General features: G+C 44.0%; 1 pseudogene; it reads right to left on the reverse strand.

The window, feature by feature from the left end:
• Positions 1 to 19,480: 19,480 nt before the first annotated feature.
• Positions 19,481 to 21,018, reverse strand: LOC112255727 (annotated as a pseudogene).
• Between the last annotated feature and the right edge of the window lie 3,581 nt (positions 21,019 to 24,599).

The raw sequence follows: 24,599 nt of genomic DNA on the forward strand, positions 1-24,599 counted from the left end.
AGGCGCAGTAAACAGAGAGTTCAGGGTAGCGATACTTTTAATTCACCACACCGGTGAAAACGACGCCAACGCAAACAAATCCCCCAAAACACGGGGAACTAAACAGTCGGTGACGACGACCGCCGAGCGCCACCCAAACAGGAAGGGGAGCCACCTTCGGTAGGAGTCGTGACCTCGCCGTCCTGCAGGGGACCAGCTACCACCGGCCTGAGGAGAGACACATGAAACAAGGGGTTAATACGATAATAGGAAGGGAGTTGTAATCGATAACACACATCGTTTATCCTCCTCAGGACTTTGAAGGGCCCCACACACTGCGACCCCAGCTTCCGGCAGGGCAAGCGGAGGGGTAGGTTTCGGGTCGAGAGCTAGACCCTGTCCCCCGGTACAAACACGGGAGCCTCACTGCGGTGGCGGTCAGCACTCCTCTTCTGCCGTCCACTGGCTTGTTTGAGGGATTCCTGGACGGCCATCCAGGTCTCCTTGGAGCGCTGCACCCACTCCTCCACCGCAGGAGCCTCGGTCTGACTCGGATGCCAAGGTGCCAGGCCTGGCTGGTAGCCCAACACACACTGGAACGGAGATAGGTTTGTCGAGGAGTGACGGAGTGAGTTTTGGGCCAACTCCGCCCATGGGACGTACCTAGACCACTCGCTGGGCCGGTCCTGGCAATACGACCGCAGAAACCTGCCCACCTCCTGGTTCACTCTCTCCACCTGCCCATTACTCTCGGGGTGATAACCGGAGGTCAGGCTGACCAAGACCCCCAGTCATTCCATGAACGCCCTCCATACTCGGAACGTGAACTGGGGACCCCGATCAGAGATGTGCTCCGGCACCCCGTAGTGCCGGAAGACGTGGGTGAATTACGCCTTCGCAGTCTGTAGGGCTGTAGGGAGACCGGGCAATGGGAGGAGACGGCAGGACTTAGAAAACCGATCCACAACCACCAAAACCGTGGTGTTCCCCTGAGACGGGGGGAGATCGGTCACTGATAAGTGAGACCATGGCCGTTGTGAAACGGGGAGGGGGTGTAACTTCCCTCTAGGAAGGTGCCTAGGAGCCTTACTCTGGGCACACACCTAACAGGAAGAGACATAAACCCTAACGTCCCTAGCCAAGGTGGGCCACCAATACTTCCCCCGGAGGCCCCGCACTGTCCTCGCCACCCCAGGATGACCCGAGGAGGGTAGGGTGTGAGCCCACCGAATCAGCTGGTCCCGAACACCAAGCGGCACGTACTTACGCCCAGCCGGACACTGAGGAGGCGCAGGCTCCGCCCGGAACGCCCGCTCGATGTCCGAGTCCACCTCCCATACCACTGGTGCCATCAGCCTCGAGGCTGGAAGGATGGGAGTAGGCTCGGTGGACTGATCCGTGTCATAAAGACGGGACAGCGCGTCAACATTTACGTTCAGGGAGCCTGGTCTATACGACAGAGTAAACCTGAATCGGGTGAAGAACATGGCTCACCTTGACTGATGTGGATTCAGTCTCCTAGCTGCCCGAATATACTCCAGATTCTGGTGGTCGGTCCAGATGGGAAAGGGGTGCTTAGCCCGCTCAAGCCAGTGTCTCCACACCCTCAGGGCCTTGACCACCGATAACAACTCCCGGACCCCACAGCTTAGTTACGCTCCGCCGGACTGAGCTTCCTCGAAAAGAAAGCGCAGAGGCGGAGTTTTGGTGGCGTACCCCCCCTTCAGCAGTGAGGTAATGGGGGCCGCTACCTGGCCAAAACCCCGGATAAACCCCCGGAAGTAATTGGCAAACCCCAAATGCCGCTGCACTTCCTTCACCGTGGTAGGAGTCGGCCAATTACGCACAGCCTTAATGCGGTCACACTCCATCACCACCCCCGAGGTGGAAATGCGATAACCCAGGAAGGAGACGGCTCGTTTGGAGAACACACACTTCTCAGCCTTGACGTATAGGTCATGCTCCAGCAGTCTACCAAGCACCTTGAGTACCAGAGACACATGCGTGGTGCGGGTGGTGGAATAGATCAGAATATCATCGATATAAACAACCACACCCTGCCCGTGCAGGTCCCTGAGAATCTCGTCGACAAAGGATTGAAAGACGGCTGGAGCATTCTTTAACCCATACAGCATGACAAGGTACTCATAGTGGCCTGATGTGGTACTAAACACGGTTTTCCACTCGTCTCCATCCCGAATACGCACCAGACTATACACGCTCCTGAGATCCAGTTTTGTGTAAAACTGTGCTCCGTGAAATGATTCCACCGCCATAGCGATGAGATGTAGTAGGTAACTAAACCCCACTGTGATGGCATTTAGACCTCTATAATCAATGCACGGACGCAGACCTCCCTCCTTTTTCTTCACAGAAAATAAACTCGAGGAGACGGGTGAGATGGAGGGCCGAATGTACCCCTGTCCCAGAGATTCCGTGACCTATGTCTCCATAGCCAACGTCTCCTCCTCGGACAATGGGTACATGTGACTCTTGGGAAGTGCAGCGTTTACCTGGAGATTTATCGCACAATCCCCGCCCTGTCGATGAGTTGGTAATTTAGTCACTCTCTTCTTACTGAAAGCGATTGCCAAATCAGCATATTCGGGGGGGATGCGCACCATGGAACCCTGGTCTGGACTCTCCACCGACGTGGCACCGATGGAAACTCCCAGACACCTTCCAGAACACTCCTCTGACCACCCCTGGAGAACCCCCTGTCTCCACGAAATCTTAGGATTGTGACTAGCCAGCCAGGGAATCCCCAGCACCACTGGAAACGCAGGCGAATCGATAATGAAGACACTTATTCGCTCCCTATGATTCCCCTGCGTCACCATGTCCAGTGGAACTGTGGCCTCCCTGACCAACCCTGACCCTAATGGCTGGCTATCTAGGGAGTGCACGGGGAAGGGAGAATCTATCGGCACGAGCGGAACACCCAGCTTGATGGCGAGTCCGCGATCCATAAAGTTCCCAACTGCACCTGAATCGACTAGCGCCTTATGCTGGGAAGAGGGGGAAAAAAATCAAGAAACAAAATCAAGACAAACATGTGACCAACAGGTGGTTCTGGGTGGGTTTGGTGCTGACTCACCTGGGGTGACTGAGAAGTGTTCCGCCTGCCATCTCGACTCCCAGACGGGCCCCCCCAGCACCGATCGGCCGTGTGTCCTCTCCGACCACAGCTGGTGCAGGGGGAGCCTCCTCCTCCGGTACCCCTCGCCTGTCTGGGAGTCGAGATGGCAGGCCATTCAAAGGATTGTATTTACTATATGGATGTTGTGTGATACACAGAGAATAGAGAAACAATAGAGAAACAATCGGTTTGGCTGTGATGGATGCGCCTTTTGCGATAACGGTCAATGCCTTGGGAGTACCTTTCATGATTTAGTCCTTGTACGTTGCAGTCATATCTACAGAATCAGTGCTGTGCTGTCAGACCCACTGCCTCCAGAGAACACACACACACCACACACACATAACATCCATTAGAGCCCACAGATGCTACTCATTAAGGGGAGGTCATTTCAAGTCTCTCAGCGGTCTCATCACCTACTGTGTGTGGCTACAGTCTAGTATAAAAACACGCTCAATATTCTCGAATGCATTCAATAGCCTGCTTTTTACCATTATGACATTACATTTATAGTCATCACAAAGGAACAAGAGAGCTGGTGTGATAATAATAATACAAGTAATAATCATATGTGTTCAATTGAGAGCACTTTTCTCAGCGTTTTCTCAGCTCTCAATATACGAACATCTACACAGTCTGGTCCAAGAGCACAGCCTTTCCACCAGTCCCTATGATCCCAGAACCATTCTGTGGCTCACACCATTCTGTAGGCCTATGAAAAGCCTGCGCACCTCCCATTAGATATGACTAATCTCTTAAAGGCTGTGGTCCTGATGGGAGCCTCTTTCCTGGGTTAAGCCACCCAGTCCTGAATGCTGTCCTCTACTGCGTCCATTATCCATGCATTAGCCTCTGGGAAAGGGGCTAGCTACCAAGAGACCTGTTTTTATTTATTTTGAGTGTTTTTTGTCAGTATTGTTCTTGCACAAGCATTTGGCATTTAGCAGCTTATTGGTAATGTTGACTCTCCCAAACCACATGTTACACGTTACACATGTACACATTGTAATGATGTCATTGTCGCTGCCAAACCACACCCAATTCAAACACGGTATGATAATTATGGAGGCAAATGGAGATGTTGGCTACAGAATCAAGGTTTTGTCTATGAGCCATCTGCATCTGTGATTACCATGCTAATCCTTATATAGCAGATGATGATATAGGCTACTAGGTTTCAGAAGCACTAAATATACAGAAGCCTCAACATTCTCAGTACCTTCACCAGGTTGTCAGATCTTCTGGGTTTATTTAGGGACCTGTCAAGTTAAGCATGTGTGAATAATGTACTGGGGGGCTCACTAGCTGTTTGTAGGTTGGCATCAAGGAGCTGAGAATACTACACTAAACAAAAATATAAAGGCAACATGTAAAGTGTTGGTACCATGTTTCATGAGCTGAAATAAAAGATCCCAGAAATGTTCCATACACAACATTTGGCCACAAATTTGTTTAAATCCCTGTTAGTGAGCATTTCTTCTTTGTCAAGATAATCCATCCACCTGACAGGTGTGACATATAAATAATATGGTTAAACAGCATGATCTTTACACAGGTGCACCTTGTGTTGGGGACAATAAAAGGCCACTCTAAAATGTGCAGTTTTGTCACATAACACAATGCCACAGATGTCTCAAGTTTTGAGGGAGCGTGCAATTGGAATGCTGACTGCAGGAATGCCCACCAGAGCTGTTGCCAGAGCATTTAATGTTAATTTCTCTACCATAAGCCGCCTCCAAGTTCGTTTTAGATAATTTGGCAGTATGTCCAACCGGACCACGTGTATGGCATTGTGTTGGCGAGCGATTTTCTGATGTCAACGTTGTGAACAGAGTGCCCCATGGTGGCGGTGGGGTTATGGTATGGGTATGCATAAGCTATGGACAACGAACATAATTGCATTTTATCAATGGCAATTTGAATGCACAAAACACTGTGACGAGATCCTGAGGGCCATTGTGAGGCCCATTTTTTTTAAGGTATCTGCTACCAACAGATGCATATCTGTATTCCCAGTCATGTGAAATCCATAGATTAGGGGTAATTCATTTATTTCAATAGACTGATTTCATCATATGAACTGTAACTCAGTAAAATCAATGAAATTGTTGTATGTTGCATTTATATTTTTGTTCAGTATAGATATACACAGTTCCAATTCCACACGGAATATTTAATGATTTCACACAAAAATGTGCTATATTGAAATAATATGATACAGCTGCTTGGTTCCCTCCCTATAATGCTCTACAATTGACCTAGAGTTTGCCACTAGTACTGACATAGCATATGCAGAAAGGCTTTTTATGGCTATTTGTTTGACTTTTGTTCGAGATTATTTTGCGTTACAGTAGAACACATCTCCCTATGCCGGCTGCTAAATTCTCATTCCACACCAAAAACAGTGCCAGAATGAGGTAAGATGATGAATATAACTGTAGATTGGAAAGGGACTATGTCTCTCTCTGCTTCATGAATTGCATTTGCCTTGGTGCTGATTAGAATGTCAGGGTACCATTTCTTTCTTAATGCATCAGAAGCTTTGTCACCCTTGTCTGCCAAAATCTCAACGTCCCTCTTTTTGGTTCTCAGCTCCCCTGAGAGACTAAACATGTCAGCCAGTTATTCTTAGAATGTAGTTTCCTTCATCCACATATGGTGTTAACTGTTTTGATGCCAACAGAAAAATGATAAAGGTAGCACTTTACATTACAGGCCTAATTATCACTGTTTATCAGGTGAGAATGTACTGTACTGTACTTAAAAATATGTATGTCGTAATACTTCTATTTTTAAATAACCACTATATCAACAAGTTCTTACGTAAGATGTCCTTTGGATGTTACCCTGATGTGATACCACGGTAATGTAATGTATCAGGCCATCGGCAAAAATGTAACAACAAATCATTGTTTTGAGTGAGGAGGAAAATAATTTAACAATGTCTAAATCATGCTGACACCACCCTGTAAAAAACTTCCTCGTAAAAATCCCACAAAATTGACCTTTAAAGGTGAAGCGCTGCAAATGTATCTGTATTTTAGTGAAATTTCAAAGTTATGGATGAAAGATGGCTAATTCTTTGGCATAATCGCCTTTCTTTGGCATGAATTCTTGCTGATGGCCACATTAACTATTACAGGCTGTGGGAATGTCAGCACTGCAGTTATTCTAATGGGATTTTGATCAGGATGCAAACAAGCTTTGACTCTCACATTGACAGAGAAGACCTCAACCTAAGGATGTTGAAAAAAAAATGTGACCTGAAATATACTGTGTATATTATACCCCACATGACCTGACACACACCTCCCATACTGTCTGTGCTGACTGGAGTATGGCGGAAAGAGGCACAGCGTGTGTTTGAAGTAATGGGTAAATGGATTCCCTAAGAAGCTGTGCACTGGCACCGGGCTAATTAACCCAACTCATAATGAGGAATCCAATGAATGGTCTCAGCAGGGAGGTAGACTGATAAGAGATAAAAGACAGAAACTATTATTGTAAGTGAATGTTGCTTTTAAGATAAAAAATTCTAATCGATGGCAGTGCACAGTATCACTTTTTTTAAACAGAATAATATTGATACCATGGTCAGGGTGTAGTAGTGCCTGTGGAGCACCAAATTGCACTTCCATATCACCATTTAATATCAATTATGATTATGTCATGTGAGAGCGGATGTGTGTTATATCACAAAAACTCAATAGGTGTTACTCAATATCACAAAAACTCAATAGGTGTTACTCAATATCACAAAAACTCAATTTATTGAAAATGTAAAATGCACTGCCTAAATTCTTAGAATGGAGAAAATATAGTTTTCCCTTTTCATTGTCTTGGCCAAGTGTCACGTTTTGAACTTTTCGTCCTGTGTATTTCATCCGGCGACGCAAACAACTGAACCCCTAAGACCACGATGCTGGTCTCCAGCTGGTCACTCTGTCTCTGTGTTCACCAGCCAGCGTTAATGAGGCTGCAGACTTGGGCTGAAAACAGCACGCAACAGTAACAGCAGCCGCCTGCCTCACTGAAAGCATCTCTCTCCTAGAGTGGCACTGTGGTAAAGGCTGCCTAACCCCAGGGAGAGATGCAACACACATTGAGGGCTCACACAGTGAAGATGGTCTGGTTGTATTTTACCCCTCTACAAATGTTCTAGCGCGTATTCCTCTCATTCCCTCAATACACACATGTCTCATTCCTAGCTGAGTTGATACGTCTATATGAGTAATAGTTGTCAGAAGGTATTATGAGTGTAGCAAAATAACACCTGTCACCTGTCAGTAGGCACATACAAAAATGATGCCGTTTCTACAACATATGCCGCTGTGCTGAACAACGTTTTCACCTAAAAGCAACACACTCACCTAACATACCTAAGAGAAAATGCCACAACACGTTAGAGGAAGCTGTGCGTTGTTTAACTTTCATGAAAGGTTTTTCTTACTGTACTGTACAGGAGGTCTACAATTGAGTGGCTCAGTCGTGTATGTCTGAACCTGACATGTTGGAATATGGCTTTAAATAGCACAATGTGTGGCCCCAGGTTTTTGGCGAACTCTGGGGCTGTGTGCTTTAAACTGAATGCCAGGGGGAACGTGCTCATATCTCTCCCATAACCTCTACCTAGCTAATGTGGTTATTAGTTAGCATAGTGTTGCGCACAAGGTCTTATCGCCAGCGCTCAAGACGTATGTCATACATGCTGAATGTATATGAAAAGGCTGAAAAGCGTTGCTATATTATGCTACTATATGTCATACCTTTCCTCAGTTGTTTACTGTGATGGTAAACCATTCTCTTTTTCATATTCTCATAAATGTTAAGATATTGTGTTATGGCAGCCGATAACACAGTTTCAACTCAGTTCTGTTTGCTTCATATATCTTTCAAGAAAGCCGCAAAAAGCATTGCTTTTATATTTGAACATTTTGAATTTCCCTTTGATCTATATGGGGAGAGCTTAGATAAGATGTTTCATATATTAGATAAGATGTCTCATATATAAACAGAGATATCATTTGACATGAAAAAGGGCAGTAACACTTTATGATAAAGTTGTTTATAAATATGTGAATAACTAGCTTACTAACATTTACAATATGTGGGACTAATGATTAATAAATGGTAAGCAAACTTTTTGCAAATGACTTATAAATGGTTTATTACTGAACATTATTATAAAGTGTAACCAAAAGTGCGTTGGCATACAGCCTCAGTATTAAGAGGATGTTTTATGAAACCATGTTATATCACATGTACATTTTCATTCATTTTTAACATTATTTACAGTACTGTATATTCTGATTGTGTCATTTTGGTGATGATCACTGTCAGTGTGAGACACCCCGTATTTATTTGTGGATAAGTAGGTTAGCCACCATTGCTAAATCAAGCACATTGTTTTTGTGAAGGCAGGCACAAATACTAATGGAGTGGGCAACATCACAAAAGCATGAATCATTTCTGACTGAAAATGAATTATTTGTGTTCTGATGCAAGACATGTCAAATTGCTCACCAGTAGTTATTACACTATATATACAAAAGTATGTGGACACCCCTTTTAATTAATGGATTTGGCTATTTCAGCCACACCCGTTGCTGACAGGTGTATAAAATCGAGCACACAGCCATGCAATCTCCATAGACAAACATTGTCAGTAGAATGGCATGTACAGAAGAGCTTAGTGACTTTCAATGTGGCACCATCATCGGATGCCACCTTTCCAACAAGTCAGTTTGTTAAATTTCTGCCCTGATAGAGCTGCCCCAGTCAACTGTAGGTGCTGTTATTGTGAAGTGGAAACGTCTAGGAGCAACAACGGCTCAGCCATGAAGTGGTAGGCTGCACAAGCCCACAGAACGGGATCGACGAGTGCTGAAGCGCATAGCACTCACTGCCGAGTTCCAAACTACCTCTGGAAGCAACGTCAACACAATACAGTAACTGTTCGTCTGGAGCTTCATGAAATAGCTTTCCATGGCCGAGCAGCCCCGCACAAGCCTTAGATCACTGTGCACAATGCCAAGCAACAGCTGGAGTGGTGTAAAGCTTGCCACTATTGGACTCTAGAGCATTGGAAACGCATTCTCTGGAGTGATGAATCACTCCACTAATCTGGGTTTGGCGGATGCCGGGAGAACACTACCTTCCCGAATGTATAGTGCCAACTGTAAAGTTTGGTGGAGGGGGAACAATGGTCTGTGGCTATTTTTCATGGTTCGGGCTAGGCCCCTTAGTTCCAGTGAAAGGAAATCTTAACGCTACAGCATACAATGACATTCTAGACGATTTTGTGCTCCAACTTTGTGGAAACAGTTTGGGGAAGGCCCTTTCCTGTTTCAGCTTGACAATGCCCTCGTCTACAAAGCGAGGTCCATAGAGAAATGGTTTGTCGAGATCGGTGTGGAAGAACTTGACTGGCTTGCATAGAGCCCTGACCTCAACCTCATCAAACACCTTTGGGATGAATTGGAATGTCGATTGTGAGCCAGGCCTAATCGCCCAACATCAGTGCCGTCCTCACCAATGCTCCTGTGGCTGAATGGAAGCAAGTCCCCGCAGCAATGTTCCAACATCTAGTGGAAAGCCTTCCCAGAAGAGTGGAGGCTGTTATAGAGGCAAATGGGGGACCAACTCCATATTAATGCCCATGATTTTGGAATGAGATGTTTGACGAGCAGGTGTCCACATACTTTCGGTCATTTAGTGCATTTATATCAGACTAAATGGGTTTATTTGTTCGTATGACTCCAGAAGCTATGACGGAATCAACAGGCACTCTGCTACATGTACTGAATAATCAACATTTGTTAGGTTGCTGAAGAAAGCAGCACAAATAATTAAAATGTTCTCCTGTAATTGTTATTTCATTAGCTCACTTTACTCTCATTTCTTGTTTCTAGGCAGCATCAATTCTCCTCCCAAGTCATCTTCTTACCGTATGAATCTCATTATTGTTTTGAAAAAACGGGTTAATCCTATCTAACAGAAAATAAACTCAGTGACATGAAACACATTATTTTGGTTATGAACCCCAATAACACTTCAATTATACCCTATAAAGTAAATATTTAATAGAGACGGAGAGACACTTCAAGAATATATGATCATTCTCATATTCCCCCCATAAATGTGATTGGTTTCTTCATTTGGCCTTTAGTGTTACAGCAACATAACATGTCTCCGCTAACACAGAAGCCTTGTTACCAGAGTGCCATCTGTGGAAGACAACTGCCTCGCCTCAGTTTCTAATCAAAACGTGACCCTGAGCTGAGGATGAGGGGAAAAAGACTGCACAATTACTCCCCTTCTCTCTCCCTCTCCTTCTCTCCCCCCCCCTCTCTCTCCTTCGCTCTGATTCTCTCTCTTTCTCCATCTCTTCTCCCTTTTATCAGCTATTGGAGGCAGCTGGCAGCTGGAGGCAGGCTGGGAGTAGGCCAGCCAGGATGAAAGAACTGTGCCCCAAATCATACCCTTTGTTACAAAGGTGTCATATTAACTCCAAACCCCCCACACAAGAAGACGGCTGCCTCGAACAGAACCATGGCGATGGCTTTCTCCAATTAATGGTTAACTGATCATTTTGAGCATCCCAAAAATATCTGGGTTTGTATTGTTTTCAAACAGGACCGATCCTCAGCTTCTCTCACTCTGTTCGACAATCCCTAATCAATACAAAAAAACAAATTAAGGGTCATGAACACATTTGTGAATCTAACTTTATGCCATTGGGGTCAATTTCGTCTCAATCTAATTCATTTTAGGAATGTAATCACACTCCAATATGATGGGATGCCATGTCCAGAATAACTTGGAATGATTTCTCACCTGTACAGAAAATACAATAAATATGGAATACATGTTCAAAATACTTTCAAATGAGCAAAGCCATAAATCTATGTAGTGAAAAAAACACTGTTAATTTCTGATAATTCAGCACAATTAACATGTCATGAGATTAGTGGAGCTCTTAAGAAAAAACAGTGAGTTAGCGAGGCAGCTTTCAGCCAAGACTGATTCACAAAAGGTAGTTTGAAGGTCAACAACATTAGTGTTAAACTACAAAGCTATATTGCGTGGTAGTTCCCCTAGTGTGAGTCCTCCTTCATTTCCCGAGTGCTATCTGAGTACCATTAAGGACACACTTTATTTTCCATTACAAAGCATCAAGAGGAGAGGCCAAATATTTTCAAAAGCAGGAGAAATCAGAATACTGAAAATAGATCCAAATGAATATACAGTACATCCGATAAGGAGACCCTCTTTGTTGTTGAGACTTTCTTGTCTTGGCTGTGAATCATAAGCATTTGGTGTATTTGAGGCGACTGAGGTGGGTGGTGGGGGTGTTCCCCAAGACTCTTGTCCTCCATTTAGTTTAACAACACCTAATTGGCTGTTGCTACGATACCTCCCGATGCGTGATGTCAGGAGGCAAGAAATGACTCCCCAAGTACACGCAAAAAAAGATTTCCAACTTTTTATACTCATCCTGGGAAACATTTATTGCACTGCAACAGACCTTAATCACGCCCAGCTTTGACTAAGTCATACACTCTTAGAAAAAAGGTTTCCAAATGGGTTCTTCGGCTGTCCCCGTGGGAGAACCCTTTGAAGAACCATTTTTGGTTCCAGGTAGAACCATTTCAGATTCCAGGCAGAACCCTCTGTGGAAAGGATTCTACATTGAACCCAAAAGGGTTCTACATGGAACCAAAAAGGGTTCTTCAAAGGGTTCTCCTATGGGGACAGCCGAATAACCCTTTTTTCTAAGAGTGTATTCGTTTGAAGTAAATGCGAGAGTGATCAAGATTCAACCCAGTGTCCATAGTGTATATTCTTGTCATTATAACAATCTAAAAGTTGTTAGAACCCCTATGAAAGATGGCACAGTTTTAGTTGTAGTTCTGGTACTTTAGATATTGTTAAGTGATTGATTGCTTCATAAAACCTATGAATGATAGCACTGTATATTCCTGCGCCTCCATCTAACCATTTAGTAGACAGTTGGGCCTCATAAAGCAATCATAATAAGACAGAGGGCAGGAGCAAGGTGCTGTCAGAGAATTTAATTAATATGAAATACTGGCGTAGGGTGTGTTCCTAAAGGTAATGTTCTCCTGCTAATATGTTGCTATGGGTATGGTTGAGACAGAGTTCAGGCACTGTAATGCTCATTAAGCTGTCAGCTGTGTGCTCTCAGCTTCTGCTATTTTCAAATTGGCAAGTCATTCATACTCATCTGGACAATGGCATCATTACAGGAGCTTTGGATCCTATGGCAACAGATACACTACATTCCCAAAAGTATGTGGACACCTGCTCGTTGAACATCTCAATCCAAAATCACAGGCATTAATATGGAGTTCTTTTCTGCTATAACAGCCTCCACTCTTCTCGGAAAGCTTTCCACTAGATGCAAAACATTGCTGTGGGGACTTGCTTCCATTCAGCCACAAGAGCATTAGTGAGGACGGGCACTGATGTTGTGCAATTAGGCCTGGCTCGTAGTCAGCGTTCCAATTCATCCCAAAGGTGTTCGATGGGGTTGAGGTCAGGCCTTTGTGCAAGTCGAGTTCTTCCACACCAATCTCGACAAACCATTTCTGTATGGACCTCGCTTTGTACACGGGGGCATTGTCATGCTGAAACAGGAAAGGGCCTTCCCCAAACTTTTGCCACAAAGTTGGAAGCACAGAATTGTCTAGAATGTCATTGTTTGCTGTAGCTTTAAGAATTCCCTTCACTGGAACTAAGGGGCCTAGCCCGAACCATGAAAAATAGCCACAGACCATTATTCCTCCTCCACCAAACTTTACAGTTGGCACTATGCATTGGGGCAAGTAGCATTCTCCTGTCATCTGCCAAACCCAGATTCGTCCATAGGACTGCCAGATGGTGAAGCGTGATTCATGTCTCCAGAGAAAGCGTTTCCACTGCTCCAGAGTCCAATGGTGGCGAGCTTTACACCACTCTAGCCGGCACTCGTCATTGCGCATGGTGATCTTAACCTAGTGTGCGGCTGCTCTGCCATGGAAACCCATTTCATGAAGCTCTCGATGAACAGTTATTGTGCTGACGATGCTTCCAGAGGCAGTTTGGAACTCAGTAGGGAGTGTTGCAACTAAGGACAGACGATTTTTACGGGCTTCAAGACTCGGCGGTCCCGTTGTGTGAGCTTGTGCGGCCTACCACTTTGCGGCTGAGCCGTTGTTGCTCCTAGACATTTCCACTTCACAATAACAGTATTTACAGTTGACCTGGGCAGCTCTAGCAGGGCGGATATTTGACAAACTGACTTGTTGGAAAGGTGGCATCCTATGACAGTGCCACGTGTAAAGTCACGGAGGTCTTCAGTAAGGCGTTCTACAGGCAATTTTTGTCTATGTATATTTCATGGCTATGTTCTCAATTTTATACACCTATCAGAAATAGCCGAATCCACTAATTTGGAGGGGGGTCCACATACTTTTGTATATATAGTGTGTTATGATTGTCTTGAGATTATGGGGGATTTTTCAAAGGAGAATTCTGTCATACCCAAGTGAATATTAGCCAATTTAAGTATAAGTCACACTTTTTAGTTTGATATGACATTGTGATAAAATACAATACAATGTTATTTTTTAAATATTGTACAAAAAAAAATCATTTTTCATTTTTTCCAGCAAAAATAATTCTCCACTCCATATAGAAACGTATAGATGCACATAAACAATGACTACATCTCATACCTGGGGCGGCAGGGTAGCCTAGTGGTTAGAGTGTTGGAATAGTAATTGGAAGGTTGCAAGTTCAAACCCCCGAGCTGATAAGGTATGACTCTGTCATTCTGCCCCTGTCATTCTGCCCCTGAACTGGCAGTTCCTAGGCAGTCATTGAAAATAAGAATTTGTTCTTAACTGACTTGCCTAGTTAAATAAAGGTAATACATTGCAACTTTCATTTACACAAATACAGAGATAGTGTACATTAATACAAACATTGTGCACAGTTATTTTCCGCTTATTTCCATAGAATGGGTATGAACCATGGATGAGGATATTCCACTGTGCTGAAGTGACATCCCCGACAGTCAAAAGAGGGTGTAAATCTGCCTAAATGACACCCACTTTCACACATTCCCTGCGACACCTGCCCTGCAGCTTTCAGTTTAATGAGACTGATGTCTGTTAGGTCATCAAACTCTCTTCCCCTGGTTGGAGCTGAGACGTTGGGAAAATCGCTCTTCACCTCAACCAAGCCTAGCCAGGCCTCAGAATTACCTCTCTGCTCAGTCTCATACACACTCTTAGAAAAAGGTTTGATCTAGAACCTTAAAAGATTCTTCAGCTGTCCCCATTGGAGAAGCATGTGAAGAATCCTATTTGATTCCAGGTAGAACCGTCTGGTTCCAGGTAGAACCCTTTTGAGTGCCATATAGAACCCTATACATCGAGGGTTCTACATGGAACCCAAAATAGTTCTACCTGGAACCAAAAAGGGTTCTCTTATGGGGACAGCTGAAAAACCCTTTTGGATCTTGTTTTTCTATGGGTGCAGTGCCTGACACATTTGTCAGAAATATTAATTGTGGCTAGTTGCCACATTTTGCCCAATGCAAAACTTCATCACTTTGCTGACGAAGTGTCTTGTTCCTAGGTCACTTTGAAGACTGACAACTAACAATCCTAGTCTGTGACTGGAACAAATGGAAAAGTTATAAATGGTGATGGCAATGTCTGGGAAGTGAAGAGAACTTTAAGAGCATTGGGAAAGTGTCTGTGCTTAATGACTTGTCTGTTTATAAAGAGTTTCCGGCAAACAAAAGAGGAATTGATGAAAAGTTGAAAAACCCTGTTGGTCAAGCCCATATGACAGAGAGGAGCACTCTATTCATGAAACCACTACCATTTGCGGAAGCTAACAGCCTAGTTGAAATGGCAGTGTAGGAACTCTAATTATTTATCAAAGCCTGCGGTTACCTAAACATTTTTGCCAAAATTCCTTTGGATCCCATATATAACATGGTGTCAGAAGTGGGATCTACAGTCATTTTGACAAAATTGTTATATATGGATGAGGCTGAGAGACATGAGTCAAATTAAGATGTTTAGGACCTGAACACGGATTATCTGAGAGGATAATATGACAACAATACAGATTATGCATCCAAGTATTTGATCTTGAACAATAGCGAATTAACCCTTTACAGGACAAGTTGTGGCAGTAAGGGAGAATTCAAAAGGGCCAAAACTCCATGTCACATTATTGCATCCACTTACTGTGGAAATGTTACTTAGACCAAGGGAAAGAAAATAAGTTTACTATTGCAGACACAATCTCTCATGGGGGTTCTCATGTCATGGTCCTTTTATTTGCTCTTAGAAGCACAGTAACCGGTTTTGAGGAGCTTTACTTATATCTTGGATGACAAAACAGTCTCAATGTCACCCTAATGTCTATATTAACAGTTAACAATGCCACGTCGTTACACTGACCTCTATTTGATGAACTCTCCACAGACATCTCCCAGCATCTAAAATAGGCAGGAAGCTCTTGGTGGAAGTGAGAGACAAAGTATGCCAAGGACTCACATGGAAAAACAGAAATGGCCTGGATCATCTTGGGCCTTCAAGAAAGAGAGTAGAAAGGAGAGAAAAAATGAGGTTAACTAGAATCTTCAAAGTTATTAGCCTCCCAAGAGAAGGAAGGAGAGAGAGGAGCTTTTAAAGATTTTGAAATAACTGAAGGTATCATGGAGGATAAGGCCAGGGCAGGTGACCCCATCTTAACAAAAGGGCAACAAGATCTGAGCAAATGACACTGGCTTATTATGATTTATTTTTATATTTTTTTTTGTGCTTCTCCTCTAGTGTGCTACTGTAGCGTGAACAGAAACCACAGGATACATTTTTGCTTGGGTCTCTGCCATTTCAGAATAAGTCTGAAGGATGATTTTATAGAATGGTACTACTGTCACTATTTTGAAATGAAGCATTGTGTATAACAATATAAAATGCCTACACACCCAAGAGACGAGAAAGGGGTTGCACATTATAATACAAAGAATGTGCTCTACCACTTTGTTACACATGCAAAAAATGTAAATCAATTTAATGATTTAATTCTTGATAAAGTATAACAATTGAGTCAATAGTGAATCTACACTGCAACCCAGTGGTGATCTAGTGTCACTTTTTGGGAATGCACAACTACCTAATGGTGGTAATTCTGGCCTGTTCTGTGTTTACAATCAAAATATAGCCAATCATACCATCAACTGTTGACACTATTTACAGCAATGACAACTTGTAAGGATTTAAATTACATCATTGTGAAAGTCAGTAAGACTTTTAAAAGAATGGTCTGTTATCAAGCAGGAATTATAAAGAATGAGTCTGGAGTTTAACATGTCAGCCCATCTTTATTTAAGTTTAAACACAAAACAAACAAACACAGCTCTTTCTTCCATTTGGCAGCATACAGACACATGGCAGGTATTTCATCAGAGACCATTAGATGGCATGGTCACTAGTTAGCCAAAACAAAAATGGTGACAAAGTAGAATACAAACACAAAGCTGATGACTGAAATGTCAATAAAGATCCCTTTTTATCAATGAGAATGTGATGCACCAAGAATAATGATAACTGCACTGATTCCGTTCCCATAAACTCTTGACGAGAAATGAGCAATGCCAAACATTTAAAAAAAACAAATTCTTAAACGTACTTCTTTGTGAAATGCTCTGCTCAAAGCTTAGCTTTGTTGTCTCGATTTTGCACTCAAAAAATGCCTACTTGGTGAGCCAGACACTGAAAATAACTCAGTAACAGAGCGGGGCAAATCCTTATCCACTTGATATATATACAATATATTCAAAAGTATATGGACACCCCTTCAAATTAGTGGATTCGGCTATTTCAGCCACACCCGTTGCTGACAGGTGTATAAAATCGAGCAAACATCCATGCAATCTCCATAGACAAACATTGGCCTTACTGAAGAGCCCAGTGACTTTCAACGTGCCACCGTCATAGGATGCCACCTTTTGAGAAAATCAGTTCATAAAATTCCGGCCCTGCTAGAGCTGCCCCAGTCAACTGTAAGTTCTGTTATTGTGAAGAACAGAGTGGTAGGCCTCAAAGTGGTAGGCCACACAAGTTCACAGAACGTGACCGCCGAGTACTGAAGTGCGTAGCGTCTACAAATCACCTGTCCTCAGTTGCAACACTCACTACCAAGTTCCAAACTTCCTCTGGAAGCAACGTCAGCACAATAACATTGAGCTTCATTAAAATGGGTTTCCATGGCCAAGCAGCCAAGCACAAGCCTAAGATTACCATGCGCAATGCCAAGCGTCAGCTAGAGTGGTGGACTCTGGAGCAGTGGAAACGCGTTCTCTGGAGTGATGAATCACGTTTCACCATCTGGCAGTCCGATGAAGGAATCTGGGTTTGGCAGATGCCAGGAGAAAACTAGCTGCCCGAATGCATAGTGCCAACTGTAAAGTTTGGTGGAGAATAATATGATTTTCATGGTTCGTACTAGTACCCTTAGCATGACATTGCCCCTATGCACAAAGCGAGGTCCATACAGAAATGGTTTGTTGAGATCGGTGTGGAAGAACTTGACTGGCCTGCACAGAGCCCTGACGTCAACCTCATCGAACACCTTTGGAATGAATTGGAATGCCGACTGCGAGCCAGGCCACATCAGTGCCCGACCTCACTAATGCTTGTGGCTGAATGGAAGCAAGTCCCCGCAGCAATATTCCAACATCTAGTGGAAAGCCTTCCCAGAAGAGTGGAGGCTGTTATAGCAGTAAAGTGGGGTCAAACTCCATATTAATGCCCATGATTTTGGAATGAGATGTTCGATGAGCAGGTGTCCACATACTCATTTTGTACCTTTGTGGGACTTCCCTTTCACTGCAAACTAAACTAGAGTTCCCCTTCCTAGACACAAGTTGCTATTCAAACATCTCAAAGAGTACAGTAATAGAATTATCAAAAATCTTATCCTTATATAAGAGCTTAAAATAAGTGGAGAGCAGGATTTCTTCTGTGAAGGGGTAGGAGTTTCGTGACAAAGATTAAGAAATTACACCTCATTGGCTCCTGAAGCAGTCAGTCACTTGATTTATGCAAACGTCATCAAAAGTGTGGTGGATGCATACACGTTTATGGGGCTACAGAGGATGTAAATGGAGGAAAAAGCCAAAACAGTGGAAAGACAAATGGGGATGGGCTGATAAAAGAAAAGCACACTAACCAATGAAGAAAAGGAAAAACTGTCATATTGATAGAGGCAATAGGATTTGTAGTAAGGCGTGCACAGGATAATTTATTTTCAAAAGCCACACTAGTGACACTCATACTCATATCTTTAGTATATTGTGACAGCACACATGCACATTGTCTCCTACACCTAAGAGCCACAGATTCTGTAATAAAAAGAAAAACGGCAGTTTATCGCTGGTGTCTTAACAGGCAGATATAGCACAACAGCACACAAGGAAGGAGAACACTTATATTCAAATTTTACAGTAGATTTACAAGTCTTCCAAGCTGTCCTTGTATCAGACAAGTTCAAAGACCACACACATCATTATTATTTAGTCGTGGCCGTCGACCGATTTCAAATTGGGATTTATTTCTCTGTATCATGTTGCACAGCATCCATCAATCAAGCTAAATTCTGAGAGTTATTACCCTAAGGACAGCGATAACACTGGTAACACTGGTACAATGGGGTTATGAGTAGGTTAAGAGCTATGTGAAGAAGATTGGTTATTTGCAAACTTATGCTGTACACATTGACCATGACTAACAAACTTGAACAGATGTTTTGCTGTAAATGAAGAATTGTATAGGTATTGCAGTACTTTCTGCAGTCTTATTTGTACATACAACTTCAAGGACTATACAGAAATGAAAAGATAAAAAAATAACTATTCCACTCCAACAAATGCGTTCATCCACAACTCTTCTGTTGAAGCTTGTCGGGGAAAAAAGGAGGGAATGGTTTCTCTCATGGTACCAGGACAGGCACTATACCGAAGAGAAAAAAGTTACTAGGCAGCACTGGAGACAGTCTGATGGTGAGCAAGAGACATCAAAGTAGATGAAATCTGAAGTGGAAGTTGTACAGCACCCACAAAATTAAGTTGCTATGACATTGCTTTTGAACCAATGGGATAAGGAATCCTCCTTTTGGGGAGGTGTGTGGGCCCAGATAGTGAGCGTACGGGGGAGCGTTGATTGAATAACAGGAGATGTCGTGTCTTGACATTGGGGTATGGTTTCAATTTGGTTTGGTTCAGACCGAATTGGCCTGCAGGGAGGTGGTTGCTTGTTTTTCCAGACATGTTGTTTAGCCATTGCCATGGTTGATGAGGTGCATCCGGGTCTCCATGGGGACTGGGTCCTTAGGCACAGGCCTGGCAACAGAAGGGAGAGACACGGAAACAATGAAACACAATCCTCTGTAGACCAAGAGTAAAATCCTGGCATGCAACACACAGGAGTGTCCACTGGCAATTGACATTTTAAAAGTTAAGCTTGATAGATAAATTTTAATTTATGTTTCCGTCTAATCTTGCGAGCCGTATTGTGTATGAATGTCTGTCGACATGGACTACTTTCTATGTGGCCTGACTTACGTGGGTAGGTAGAGTTGGGTGGAGGTTGAGGACTACGGAGCCTCTACTTGAGTTTCTTCATCCCCACAATGTCTTTATCCTTCAGGATAAAGTTCTTCCTCAGGGCCTCTGAGATCAGCTAGGCAGTGTCTGACTCCCCCCATTAGGGAGGTGCAGCCTCTGTTATACCTGCATGGACACACACGTTAAAAGCATGGTCTGGTACAAAGACATAATCTGAAATGTATTACCTAATAATTGTTTCCTCTCGTAGATTTGTTACCTGTGGAAAACAGGATGACAGTCAGCTGCCAATGCATTATCACACACCTTCTGCTAACATGATATTTAGACAGTGTGTGTGTGTACTAATGGAGAGGGAGTGTATGAATGTCTGTCGATGAATTGTGTATGAATGTCTGTCGACATGGACTACTTTCTATGTGGCCTGACTTACGTGGGTAGGTAGAGTTGGGTGGAGGTTGAGGACTACGGAGCCTCTACTTGAGTTTCTTCATCCCCACAATGTCTTTATCCTTCAGGATAAAGTTCTTCCTCAGGGCCTCTGAGATCAGCTAGGCAGTGTCTGACTCCCCCCATTAGGGAGGTGCAGCCTCTGTTATACCTGCATGGACACACACATTAAAAGCATGGTCTGGTACAAAGACATAATCTGAAATGTATTACCTAATAATTGTTTCCTCTCGTAGATTTGTTACCTGTGGAAAACAGGATGACAGTCAGCTGCCAATGCATTATCACACACCTTCTGCTAACATGATATTTAGACAGTGTGTGTGTGTACTAATGGAGAGGGAGGCATTTTCCTCAGTGTCCTGACTCGCCCTTTAAACCTACCTGTCCCTGCTCATCTTCATGCGGTTCATGTCCTTCAGGATGTCCCTGACGTCGGCGAAGCTGGTGGACTTGGACAGCAACACCATGTCCTCCTCCGCCTCCCGGAAGTCCATGCTGGGACGGTTCAGGTCAAAGGTCGTCATGAAGGCCGGCATGTTCGCAAGTGGCAGGGGGTCTGGCATCAGCTCCGATACCATGGACACCACGTCCTCCTCATCCTCCTCACCACGTCGCTGATAACGAAGGAGGCAGAGGCGGCGGGCTGGTAGGGCGCCATCTTGCAGGCCACCATTGAAAAGCTCATGCTGGTGTCGTCGGGGGAGAGGGGGTCAGGTGTCAAGGGGTTTGAGCTTGAGTGGTGAAAACAGAGCAGAGCAGTGACAGGCAAGTTATTGAACTTGTCAGAGTTAATTTAGATAACATAATTTTCCCATTAATAAACCTCAGAATTGTGACAGACGGAGCCTTAAAAAAGGGACACAGATTGGCAATCAACTCGTCTCCTGCACTGGTGTCACATGCAATGTTCCCTCTAAGCTGCTCGTGGGCACGCAGTAGCCCCGAGACTGCCGCGCAGCTCCCCCAGGACTGCCAAGCAAAAGAAATATCAGCCCACTGAGAGAAGCATGAGATTGAACTTCACTTTCTAGAGTTTTCCCTGCGAGTTATTAGCCCAGTTATAGTTAATTTGTAGTCTGATTGCTTCCCACAAGAGCATAAAACGTGTACTTTTCTGCACATCTTTGAAAAGTGAATCAGGTAAAGAGCTTTTTTGGCTTAAAATAGGCAGTGTTGTATTTTGATGCAGGCTTGAATAAGTTAAGTAGCCAATAGTTAGAGGTGTAGGCTCATTTGTCTGATTCTCTGTAATAATGGTTTGGAAATAATAACGCATTTTATTTTGTAAAGTAGTTTCTTGCATCAAACGAAAACATTTGCAGTCACCTCCTTGTCTGAAGGACAAGTGGATAAACAGGTTCATTTCAAACCCTGCATTTGTATTTATTTTGTGTCATGGAATGTAGGCCTACCTTGAACACCACACATTGGCTGCTACTGTAGACTGAATGATAGAACATGTTAAAATGTTATGGGATACATTTTCTTTTTTTGATGGTAGGCCACACTGGTAGGCCTACATTATTATTATTATTTAGATTTTTAAAAATGTAACCTTTATTTAACTAGGCAAGTCAGTGAAGAACACATTTTTATTTACAATGATGGCCTACCCCGGGCGACGCTGGGCCAATTGTGTGCCGCCCTATGGGACTCCCAATCACGGCCGGATGTGATACAGCCTGGATTTGAACCAGTGAATGTAGTGACGCCTCTTGCACTGAGATGAAGTGCCTCAAACTGCTGCGCCACTCGGGAGCCCAAATTATGATCAAATACACACACGAGCCTACTAAGCCACTTAAAACTGTAACTTAAAGTGGGTACAGCCTCAGTGTTCAGAGTAAACACACTGGAAGTTGCACAGTTTCACAACATTCAAGTTTGCGCTCAGCAGACCTGAAATTTGTTCAGTGGCAAATTTTGTTTTTGGTAACATTGGTCACATAGTCAGTCTATTTTAATACAATGTCCTTGATGAGTTTCTGAGGCATGGGTTGGTCAGTGTTTTTTCAGTTTCAATTCCAAAGCCCATCACTTTAAGAAGACAAGCCCTATGCTTGTCTAGGAAAAGCGCATTGGCTAGAGCATGTGAAACAGGTCATCATAATCTCTGCAACAATGACATGACTATATGCCACAGAGTTCCTGTGCATATCCATGCAGAAAGACATACAATCTTAATGACCAATAGACAAGCCTACAAAATATATACACACAGTAACAAATAAAACAACATTTTATTGATCACAGGCGCCAAATACAAAATATGATGACCTTTACCGTGAAATGCTTACTTACAAGCCCTTAAACAACAATGCAGTTCAAGAAATAGAGTTAAGAAAATAATTACAAAATAAATAAAAAATAACAATAAAAGAACAATAACAATGCTATATACAAATCAAATCAAATGTATTTATATAGCCCTTCGTACATCAGCTGATATCTCAAAGTGCTGTACAGAAACCCAGCCTAAAACCCCAAACAGCAAGCAATGCAGGTGTAGAAGCACGGTGGCTAGGAAAAACTCTCTAGAAAGGCAAAAACCTAGGAAGAAACATAGAGAGGAACCAGGCTATGTGGGGTGGCCAGTCCTCTTCTGGCTGTGCCGGGTGGAGATTATAACAGAACATGGCCAAGATGTTCAAATGTTCATAAATGACCAGCATGGTCGTATAATAATAAGGCAGAACAGTTGAAACTGGAGCAGCAGCACGGTGAGGTGGACTGGGGACAGCAAGGAGTCATCATGTCAGGTAGTCCTGGGGCATGGTCCTAGGGCTCAGGTCCTCCGAGAGAGAGAAAGAGAGAATTAGAGAGAGCATATGTGGGGTGGCCAGTCCTCTTCTGGCTGTGCCGGGTGGAGATTATAACAGAACATGGCCAAGATGTTCAAATGTTCATAAATGACCAGCATGGTCGTATAATAATAAGGCAGAACAGTTGAAACTGGAGCAGCAGCACAGTCAGGTGGAAGTTGAAACTGGAGCAGCAGCATGGCCAGGTGGACTGGGGACAGCAAGGAGTCATCATGTCAGGTAGTCCTGGGGCATGGTCCTAGGGCTCAGGTCAGTTGAAACTGGAACAGCAGCATGGCCAGGTGGACTGGGGACAGCAAGGTCATCATGTCAGGTAGTCCTGGAGCTCAGGTCCTAGGGCTCGGGTCCTCCGAGAGAGAGAAAGAAAGAGAGAAGGAGAGAATTAGAGAACGCACACTTAGATTCACACAGGACACCGAATAGGACAGGAGAAGTACTCCAGATATAACAAACTGACCCCAGCCCCCGACACATAAACTACTGCAGCATAAATACTGGAGGCTGAGACAGGAGGGGTCAGGAGACACTGTGGCCCCATCCGAGGTCACCCCGGACAGGGCCAAACAGAAAGGATATAACCCCACCCACTTTGCCAAAGCACAGCCCCCACACCACTAGAGGGATATCTTCAACCACCAACTTACCATCCTGAGACAAGGCTGAGTATAGCCCACAAAGATCTCCGCCACGGCACAACCCAAGGGGGGCGCCAACCCAGACAGGATGACCACAATAGTGAATCAACCCACTCAGGTGACGCACCCCCTCCAGGGACGGCATGAGAGAGCCCCAGTAAGCCAGTGACCCAGCCCCTGTAATAGGGTTAGAGGCAGAGAATCCCAGTGGAAAGAGGGGAACCGGCCAGGCAGAGACAGCAAGGGCGGTTCGTTGCTCCAGAGCCTTTCCGTTCACCTTCCCACTCCTGGGCCAGACTACACTCAATCATATGACCCACTGAAGAGATGAGTCTTCAGTAAAGACTTAAAGGTTGAGACCGAGTTTGCGTCTCTGACATGGGTAGGCAGACCGTTCCATAAAAATGGAGCTCTATAGGAGAAAGCCCTGCCTCCAGCTGTTTGCTTAGAAATTCTAGGGACAATTAGGAGGCCTGCGTCTTGTGACCGTAGCGTACGTGTAGGTATGTACGGCAGGACCAAATCAGAGAGATAGGTAGGAGCAAGCCCATGTAATGCTTTGTAGGTTAGCAGTAAAACCTTGAAATCAGCCCTTGCTTTAACAGGAAGCCAGTGTAGAGAGGCTAGCACTGGAGTAATATGATCAAATTTTTTGGTTCTAGTCAGGATTCTAGCAGCCGTATTTAGCACTAACTGAAGTTTATTTAGTGCTTTATCCGGGTAGCCGGAAAATAGAGCATTGCAGTAGTCTAACCTAGAAGTGACAAAAGCATGGATTAATTTTTCTGCATCATTTTTGGACAGAAAGTTTCTGAGTTCCATTGCATAACCAGGAAAGACACATGGGCTGCCACTCGCGGGCGTGAGTCACTTCTGAGAAAACACAATGGACCATAAGAAAACACTCTTGCATTAAC

Source organism: Oncorhynchus tshawytscha, linkage group LG08 (genome assembly GCF_018296145.1).
Source record: "Oncorhynchus tshawytscha isolate Ot180627B linkage group LG08, Otsh_v2.0, whole genome shotgun sequence".
NCBI classification, from domain to species: Eukaryota; Metazoa; Chordata; class Actinopteri; order Salmoniformes; family Salmonidae; genus Oncorhynchus; species Oncorhynchus tshawytscha.